The sequence below is a fragment of the Lycium ferocissimum genome, chromosome 12 (genome assembly GCF_029784015.1).
Source record: "Lycium ferocissimum isolate CSIRO_LF1 chromosome 12, AGI_CSIRO_Lferr_CH_V1, whole genome shotgun sequence".
Taxonomy (NCBI): Eukaryota; Viridiplantae; Streptophyta; class Magnoliopsida; order Solanales; family Solanaceae; genus Lycium; species Lycium ferocissimum.
Genome location: NC_081353.1, coordinates 13,434,320 through 13,443,725, shown reverse-complemented (window position 1 = coordinate 13,443,725; position 9,406 = coordinate 13,434,320).

Below are 9,406 nucleotides of genomic sequence, written 5' to 3'. Positions count from 1 at the left end.
TCTTTTAGAAATCAAACTTTCATGCAACTTTGGTAAACTAGTAGTTCCAAGGACATAAGGATCAATATTTCATCACATCCACATATGAATATCAAGAAACAAATGCGTATCATAGACATGCTCGGATTGCGGGAATAGGTTTCCTCGAAGTTCGTGTCATAGCCTATTTTAACTAAGGCATGCCAAGGAAAGAAGGTGGCTTTACATACCTCAAACGCTCTCCAATATAATCCAAACTCAAGATAAGTCCAACCTACGTCTCGGGCTGCCCACGATCTATAAACAAGTCATAAAATGCCAAAAATTAGCTAAAGACTTTTTGGGCATTTAATTCCAAATTTGCCCTTAATTCTACAGAAATTTGGGCAGCATTTCCCCTATAAATAAGGCCACCTTACGAAATTTAACTCGGCCAAAATCAATCAACAACAACAACAATAACCAACCTAGCAACATCAACAACCAATCCGAAAGGCAATGCAACAATAATAGCTCTCTTTTTCCCTCATTCAACAACATTCATAATTTCAATTCAACGGCTTACCTTCAAACCAACATCGACGCTTATACATTCACATACTAACTCGAACCCATACCAACAATATTTAAAGACATTCTAAGCAATTCATACAACATTTCCAGCAATCTAAATTTTTCCCCAATCCGGTAGAGAGCAAATTTCAAACTCGAGACACCCTTCAACATGTTTCTCATTTCCAAACCATGATTTGTGTCTACAATTCACATTCTAACAATGCCATTCTCATCAATGCAAAATACATTAAATGTACAAAAATCTCCAAAATCAGTCCGTAACAATTACAACATCAATTTGAGTCATTAAACATTCATTTCCAACATAGAATTCATAACGACGACAACTAAAACATTAAGCGATATCAATTCGTTCATTGTCATAATATGACCCATTTCGACCAACACTACACATATACATATATGGATGATTCTCAATCGTTCTTCACCTTACAATGATCATAATATGCTAACTAGACATTAATTCATAGTTTCAACACAACACAACACAACACAACACACACATACTTACACGGCTCAACACTACATTCACCACCTCCACTTCAACATGCCATATTTCATGAATTTCCTTCATTTTAGCATACTACAACATACATACAACCTCTACAACACATAAAACATAATCAATTTTACCTTTTCTCTTCAATTCCACAAGAGGCTAGGGTTTGAAATAATGAAAATTAGTGGGTTGATCACTCCAACGACGCTTCCACGCTACTTAGGGACCTCAAAATAGTGGGTTTGTACCAAGGAAATAATTTTAGAAGGGCTTGAAATGGGACTTGATTTTTGGCGATGTTGGCCGAGAGCCTCCCTCTCTTCACTTCTTGCTCTCTTTTTTTTGTCTAAGTGTTAAGTGAGATGAGAATGAGTAGTTGGTCATCTTTTAACTAATGCAAGACTTAGTCAAGGGTCCCTTGGCCCACACAAGTGTTGGACCAATTAAAATTGTCCACAATTTGTGTGGGCCAACTCCCACACTTACACGGCCAAACATGGAAAATGGGTGATTTTTCAACTTCCAATTTTATCACTTTTGGTCCCAAATTTTCCTAATTGTTCAATGCCAACAAATTCATGCACAACTTATGACTCAAAATAAAATCTAAGGTCAAAAGTCTCGACTTTGTATCCCGGAATAGTTTTGTCGTTAACTTATCATAATTAATCCGATTGTTCCAATGTGCGAAAATACGGATATAACATCCTCCCCCCCCCCGCTTAAGAACATTCGTCCTCGAATGTTAAACTAACCTACGGGTCATACAAACAATTTGGGGGAGTTTCTTTTTCAACTATCACAACAATTTATTCATCGATCGACAATTCACTTTTCAAACGACATAGTCAAGTAGAGAATTGGATTACCTGTAGGCACTGGAAACAAGTGAGGATACTTCTGCTTCATCTGCTACTCAGCTTCCCAGGTCACTTCTTCTAAGTTATTATTCCGCCATAGCACTTTAACAGAAGCCACATCTTTGTTCCGCAACTTTCTTACCCGACGATCCAATATGGTCGTAGGTACCTCTTCATAGGATAGATCCTTCCGGCGACTGGATATCATCTACGGGAAATACTCTGGAAGGGTCACCAATACATTTACGAAGCATAGAAACATGAAATACCGGGTGTACCGCTCCCAAGTCAGCTGGCAGATCTAACTCATAGGCAACCTTGGCTATTTTACGAATAATCTGATAAGGCCCAATGTATCTCGGAATGAGCTTCCCTTTCTTGCCGAATCTCATAACACTTTTCATAGGTGACACTTTCAGGAAAACCCAATCACCAATCTGAAACTCTAAGTGTCGACGACGATTATCAGCATATGATTTCGTCGACTCGGGGTCGCTAACAACCGCTCCCGAATGAGTTTCACCTTATCCACCGCCCCCGTTTGGACCATCGTACGGGCCAATCAACTCGATCTCCCCAACATCAAACCAACCGATCGGTGACCTACACTTTTCTGCCATACAATGCCTCATAAGGTGCCATCGAATACCGGAGTGGTGGCGGTTGTTATAAGCAAATTCAACAAGCGGCAAAATGATCATCCCGGCTACCTGCGAAATCAATAACACGGACCGCAACATATCTTCCAATGTCCGAATAGTGCGCTCGGCCCCGTCCGTCGACCGGGGATGGAATGTCGACCGAGACTCACACCGCGTCCCCAATCCTCGCTCGAAACGATCTCCCGGTAAATTAGTCGTGAACCGGGCACCTCCGTCGAGATAATAGATATAGGAACTCCATGAAGTCGCACAATCTCCTTACTATAAAGCCTCGGCATAATCCTCGGTGAATAGGTGGTCCGACCGGAAGAAAATGGGCTGATTTTAGTCGGTAGATCAACAATAACCCAAATGGAACCATACCTCCGTGGAGTGCGAGGTAAACCCGTAATAAAATCCATATTAATGATCTCTCCTTCCACGTCGGTATCTCCGTCTCCTGTAATAGCCACCGGCTTCGGTGCTCAATCTTAACTCGCCGGCAATTCGGACACCGAGCGACGAACTCGCTATATCTCTTTTCATACCATCCACCAATATAAGCATCTCAGGATCATGATACATCTTCGTCGACCACCGGGTGAACGAGAATATCGGGCATAATGTGTCTCGCCCATAACACCGTCGTCGCGATACACCGCAACGTCGTGTACACATAATACGCCTCCGTGAAATAACACTCCATCGGTGAAATCTCAAACGGAGTCTTCTCACTATGCCGGGCCGCATCTCTATACCGTACGAATAGGATCCTCATACCGATGCCGCTTAATATCTTGGCGTAATAGTAGGGCTCGACAATACCTCGAACAAACCCCGGATCTCCGAATCAGCCAAACGAACTCGAGACAACCCAATCGATGGATCTCACGAACCAATTCCTTCTCTCTGCGATGGCACGTGCGCTGGGGCCCATAGACTTGCGACTAAGCGCATCTGCCACAACATTAGCTTTCCCCGGATGGTAGAGAATATCAACATCATAATCTTTCAGTAACTCTAACCACCTCCTCTGTCACAAGTTCAACTCCTTCTGCTTAAAGATGTACTGGAGGCTCTTATGATTTGCATGTTCTGCTTCTGATCGAGAATAAACCAGAATATCATTGATAAACACAATCACGAACATGTCTAGGAACGGTCTCCGAATACCCGATTCATCGGGTCCATAAATACGCTGGGGCATTTGTCGGCCCAAAAGACATCACTACTCGAATTCATAAGGCCCATATCGGGTCACGAAGGTCTTGGGGAATATCGGTCTCTCGTACCCATACCCTCGATGATAGCTCGACCGTGTGTCTATCTTTGAGAAGCACGGCACCTGCAACCGATCAAACAAGTCATCAATCCTTGGGAGCGGATATTTATTCTTAATGGTTACCTTATTCGAGTACTTCGTAATCAATACACATCCGTAGCGATCCATCCTTCTTTCTTACAAACAATACGGCGCTCCCCGGGGTGATGTACGCGGGCCTAATAAAAACCCTTTTCTAATAAATCTCTCAGTTCTTTTCAATTCTTTCAATTACGGGGTGACATTACAGCACGGAGGAATAGAGATAGGTACGAGTATACGGCAACAAATCAATAATAAACTCTATCTCCGCTCGGAAAAGACCAGGCTAAATACCGGGAATACATCTAAAAATTGATTAACCACTCTGGAGCGGGCGAAGAGTCGGTGCCTGTTTCTAAATCATGAACACGGACAGGATGATAAATATACCCATTTCGATCATTTTTTTCTTGCCTTGAGGTATGAAATAAACTTACCCCTCGGCGATGTCAGACACACCCATTCTATAATCGGTTCCCCCGGGAAACGGACTATCTTAACGACAATCAACATTAGCGTAACAAGAAGCTAGCCAATCCATACCCATAATCACATCGAACTCGATCATATCTAACTCTATCAAATCGGCCTTAGTACGGCGGCCACGAGATAATCAACCGAACAATCTCTATAAATTTGTTGGCTGTAACGGAATCCTATGCGGGTGTAGCTACCCCAAAGGGCTGTCGGCTCGTATTCTGTCCCAATTTTATTACAACAAGGGGGAGAAATATATGATAATGTAGAACCGGGATCAATCGGTGCATACACGTCTCGAGAGAAAACCGGTAATATGCCTCGCCAGACGACATTGGCGCGCCTCCGGTCTGTCGGGTGGCTAATGCATAAATGCGGTTCGAAGCGGACTGCAGCGTGCAAACTCCACCACGACCCTACCTCGGCCCGCCGATCGGCAAACCTCGCCCCGCGGCGCGCGCCGATACCGGGATGAAAATGAACCACCGGCCGACCCGGTGGGCGGCCCCTGTGTTGCTCGCACCACCTCTAACCGGACAATCTCTCATCGAATGGCCACCGACGGCCACAAGTAAAGCACGCACCCATGTAGGCGAAAGAACTCTCCGGGTGTTGTCTCCCACGGTGGGAACACGGAGGTACGGGTGGTCTCATCGACCTTCCGGAACCTCTCGTCCAACGTGAGCACGAAACACCGGAGCTACGCCACACCTTTGCACCTTCCGATCTCCGACCGGTAAGCGGGGGTGTGCCCGTGCATCGCCGGGGAGGATGTCTCCTCTGCTCAGCGAGGCTGCTCGCTCGAAAATCTCGGGTACCCACACGATCTAGCTCTCTTGGGTGGCCCCCTATCATCAACCCTATCGGTGGCGCCTGCGTGCGTCCTCCATGCCCCGGGCATGGGCACGTATACGGGCAATATCCATACACGGTGCGGGCCGCCATCACCAAGCAGTCAACGAAGGATCGGTCCCGACCCCACTATATATCGGTGCATCCGATCGGTCATGTCGACAACATATGTGGCGCGTATCTCGCCGGCCCGAATCGAACTCTGGGACCGGCCACTCCCGAACGGTGCCGCTCGCTTTAACGCGGGGAATCTGTCACTACGGCTTGCCATGCCTCGAGGCGAGAAAATGGGCCGGAAGGCCTCTCGTAAACTCGCCCCGTATGGTGGGAGGGGCACCCCGTCCGGGCGCTCCCGACTCTCCGGTTGCCCACTGCCCGTAGCGCCTCTCCCGGCCGTCTCGGGAAACACTAATCCCCGGGAAAGGGGGCATTTTGCGGGGAACTCGGGGGGCCCTGCGGGCGACTCGAAGAACTCGGGGCCCACAAAATGAAAATCACGGGGCCCGTGGGTTGCCCCTTCGCGCGATCTCCCCCGCTGTCGGGGACCCCCCCGACTAACCGGTCAACAAGGGTGCCCTCGGGGTCCCTCATCCGCCCCGGCGGGGGCGGGGGGCGGTCGGGGGCCGGGGGGGCGGCGGGGGTCGCCCTTTGCGGTAGCCGCTCTCAAATCCCTCCGATGCACCGGCGGCGTGGCCGGGACGCGGCCGTCGGAGGCTGTGACCGGCTCGATGCGGGCACGAGCCCTAGTAGTCATCCGAGCTTGGCGGTCTCACCCGGCGTAGACTTGCCCATACCGGCAGCCGTGGCCCCTTCCTCGGAGGCATCGGCCGAAAACGAACATTGCGTCGGAAAAGAGTCGTCACCGATAACACGGCTACATCGCACGATCTAAGATCGAAGAAAAGACAACATCCAAAATGCCACAGCTTCCTTGTTTATAGATGTGGTGCACAACACACCGATAAACAAGACTCTACTAGACACGGTGCCGTAGACACTTGATCGAGGAGAATGACTGTTCGATACCACTTTTGTCACGACCCAACCCCGTAGGCCGTGACTAGTGCCCGATGCGGGCACCCAAACACACAATCAAAACGAGCCACACACGGATGGCTTATATATATACGAATATCAAACATTGTCTCAAATTATATCAATCGTCGCAAACATATTTCAAACGCCACCATGTATATAACAAAGCCGACAAGGCTATCGAATGTACACGACGACCAAAAACATATACAAATGCAAGCCGACAAGGTCGCCCGGCGAATGGGATCGCCCCCCGAAACACAACATATACAAACACACACATGCGAATGTGCCTAACCCACATACATGTCCACGACCTCTCGCAGACAGACGTAATCATATGACGGGACGGGCCCCGCCGTCCCCCGAACAAATATATACAAATGCAACGAACGAATATATACCAAAATATGGCTCGGAATAAGGGAGCACTCCAACGGCAGAAGAGGGTGTCCTAAACGGGTAGATCACCAAGCCGCGCGTCCGTACCTCGCGGGCATAAAAACGCAGCCCCCGAAGAAAGGGGGGTCGCACGAAATATGTCTCGAGTATGCAAAGCGAGAAAATGTAGTATACAAATACGAGTCATGATCGAAATAGAGGGTACGAGAAAGTAAATGCATATCCAAAATATCAAAAATGTTACTTTAAAAATACGAATCATGCATAGGGCACGGGGAAATATGGTCGCCCGCATCGATGGCGCCATAACACGGCATAACACCGAAAGTTTCAAATCTCGTATCCCCGTCACATATCAAACACGATAACGCCATACACGATAACACCGAATATGAGCGGAACCCGACCTCGAGCGAGGGACTCGGTGATCCATAAACACAAGCATAACACCGGAGTATATCATAATGCGCACGACAACGAAACGTCCGGGACTCGGCGAAGGATATAACGAGAATGCACGAGCGGAGTCGTGAGTAATCATATGCATAAAATCATTGTCATAAATCCAAAAGATAAGTAACACGATATATTTGAAATCGAATAATAATTACAACATATTCTTTCAAAAGTTGTTGAAATTACATAAAAGGGCATCGCGGGACCCACGGACGGGTGTAGACTCCGAGCCGGGCCCGCCTATGGAAAACATACTCATCCTAGATCATACAAGCTTCTATGAAAATGTCAAAGCAATCCGAGCTTTTACGTGAAAGTTATGGGCGTTTGTAGTTTTCGAATCGTTAAAGAATAAATTCTTTTTTAGAAATCAAACTTTCATGCAACTTTGGTAAACTAGTAGTTCCAAGGACATAAGGATCAATATTTCATCACATCCACATATGAATATCAAGAAACAAATGCGTATCATAGACATGCTCGGATTGCGGGAATAGAGTTTCCTCGAAGTTCGTGTCATAGCCTATTTTAACTAAGGCATGCCAAGGAAAGAAAGGTGGCTTTACATACCTCAAACGCTCTCCAATATAATCCAAACTCAAGATAAGTCCAACCTACGTCTCGGCGCACGATCTATAAACAAGTCATAAAATGCCAAACATTAGCTAAAGACTTTTTGGGCATTTGTCACGACCCAACCCCGTAGGCCGTGACTAGTGCCCGATCTGGGCACCCGTACATACCATAAGCCAAAAATAGTAACTCAAATATATAAAAATTTGGGCGAGTTTCCTCTGTTTTCCTACTACCCGAATTTACACTTTCCAGAAAATACCGCGCCAAAGGCCACACGGGGCCAACATATTCATATACACGTATATAGGCGGCGGGACGTGAACCGCGGTGAATAAACACCGCCCGTACATATAATACATACACGCCTTGTACGGATATGGCCGCAACCTACGTACATGTCCACGGGCCTCAAAGAATAGCAAAATCATATGACGGGGACGGGGCCCCGTCGTACCCCCCGAATAATAGTATACATATGTATCAAAAGAAAGTATATACCAAAATGTATGAGCTCGGAAGAAGGAGCACTCCCGAAGCAAGACGGATGGCCTAGGCGGTGGGATCCTCAAACGGCGTCGGTACCGCGCGGCACGCAGCTGTGCCCCGAAGAAAGGGGGTCGGTACGAAATGTGTCGAGTATGTAAAGCACGTGAACACGATAAAACCACGGCCCTTGACTGGACTTTAGCAAAACAAATATAGAAATCGAGGGGGAATCAAAACTTGCACAGCTGAATTATATCTCATGCATATCCATATCATGTCATCAAGTCATTAAGTACATACAACGTACCCGGCCCTCCAGGGAGGGACTCGGTAAGTAAGGTCATGTAAACATCATATATAGCAATCATGTAATCATATGCATATGCCGTACCCGGCCCTTCAGCGAGGGGCTCGGTGAATAGGATTAGCAAACGCCATCCTGGCTGCCATCCCCTCATCATCACACACCATCCGATCATCATATATGTATATGTATAGCGTGCCGGCCTCTAGTGAGGGACTCGGTGAATAATGCAATGAGGCTGTGCACGAATACATACCCGGCCCGGGACTCGGTGAAAGACGTATAAAGCTTGCACGAGCAGAGTAGTGAGAAAACCATATGCAATACAAAACATACAATATTTTACAGAGGCTCGATAATCATAACTTGGGTGACAGACCTTATAGCAACCATTTGATAACCACCAGAGCATGAGTCTTTCGGAGATCAGAAAGTTTTGTACCAAACTAATCTTCCTAAAGTAGTTACAAATCCCACAGTAGGTCATATGATTCAAATAAATAATTATATCGTTAATCTTTAGGAGTTGGAAAGGTAGTTTAAAATATCTCTAATTTTTAATTCAAAAGTAGTTCAAACGGATTAATAAGAAATAACCGGACAAAGTGGGCCTACCTCAGTCAAATGAGGTGGCGTATATAAACTACATATATTGAACTTCATAACGTCATTCGTAAAGATTCTAAGGTGTTCGGATTTCACTTACACAAGTTCTAGAGAGTTCAAACAATCTTTCTAACTATTCGCACAATTTTCAATTCAATTCTCCACTGAAAATGAGCCGTTTTTGGACGTAAATTCCGAGGGGAGTAGAGTTGTCCCCAAGTCCAAATTGAGCCTAGTACATCTAAGACGTGCCAAAAGAAGAAATGGGAGAGCTTTTACATACCTTATTCGTCC